This window comes from Lissotriton vulgaris, chromosome 3_1 (assembly GCF_964263255.1).
Source record: "Lissotriton vulgaris chromosome 3_1, aLisVul1.2, whole genome shotgun sequence".
Taxonomy (NCBI): Eukaryota; Metazoa; Chordata; class Amphibia; order Caudata; family Salamandridae; genus Lissotriton; species Lissotriton vulgaris.
In genome coordinates, this window is record NC_141689.1 from 1094250968 (window position 1) to 1094252321 (window position 1354).

The following is a 1354-nucleotide window of genomic DNA, read 5'->3' on the forward strand; positions in this document are numbered from 1 at the left end:
CCTTGTGGGGAAAGCGGAGGCAGGACCAACACAGTGAAGCAGCCCCATCTGCTTTGAGCAGGGGAGGGGATGCCATTCGTTTGAGACCATGAGAGGGCTTCTACCAAACCTAACCTGTCACCACCCATAGTAAGATGCACATTTACTTATGTTTAAATGCAAATAGCGAATAGTATGTAGGCCTCCATTTGAGGTTATCATTGAAACTTCTGTAAATGTTGCCACTCAGGCTATTAAAGCACGGATTATCTACACTTCCAAGTGTGAGTATTACACAGGATCCTATAAGTGTATGTCACAAAGGTCCCTATAAGTCTAAATTACACGGGATGCTGTAAGCATGTGTTTCCATTCCTGAGGTAGCAAACGTATTCCCATGCAGCGCATACAGTGCATGTTGTTGAGGCTCAAGTGTCAGTGTGACACACAGGTTCCAATAACCACCTATTGCACGGGCTCCATTAAGTGCACACCACACAGCCTCCCTTTCGAGCTAACTCCAAAAGCTTGTGTTGAATAGTCTAGCATTTGTCAGTGTTAGACAGGCTCACAATAATGGGTTTTGCACAGGCTCTCGTCAGCACCTGTCTGATTCTCTCCCATTGATCGGTTATCCAGACGTCTATTAGCACACTGGCTTTGCATGGCCCAGACACACTCTGAAAAAAATCATAGCCCTAATCTTACTTTCAGTTTAGTTTCAGTTGCCCGCACTGCACTCTTTCAACATTTCAGGAAGTCCTGTAGAAAGCAGTCTGCAGTGAGTGTGACTGCCTCACCTCTATCACAGCTTCACAATCCTCAGCTTAATACCTCTCAGTTGCCTGATTGGGCTGTTTGGTGACCAATACACTCTGTAAGTAATGCAAGGCCTACATGGTGCTCACAGATATCCACAATTGTAGGTTCCATCTCTCTAATAGGGCACTGGGTGCCAGCCTATCAATGTCATATGTGCTGAGCATGTAGCACCATTCCTTCAGATATGTTCTGCTTATGTACCTCAGTGAGGGCCTTTAAATGAGGTCACACTTCACAGGTGCAGATCCTTTGAGTGACAAGGTAAAAATGTTACTTCAGCACCCAGCGGCCTGGGCCAGAACACCCGTGTGCCCACATTGGTAAAATGCTAACACTAAAAATCATGATGACTGCTTATGGCATAGGTTTGTGAATCCACTGCATGATGGTGCCCACACCTGATAATGAAAGCCTTTAAATATGTATGGCAATTTTTGGCCTTTTGTGAGCATTCAAGGCACGATTTAGCCCACCTTGGATGTATGTTGTTACAACGCATACTTTCACAAAGCATACCTTCACAATGCATTTTTCACACCGCAACATCCATTAC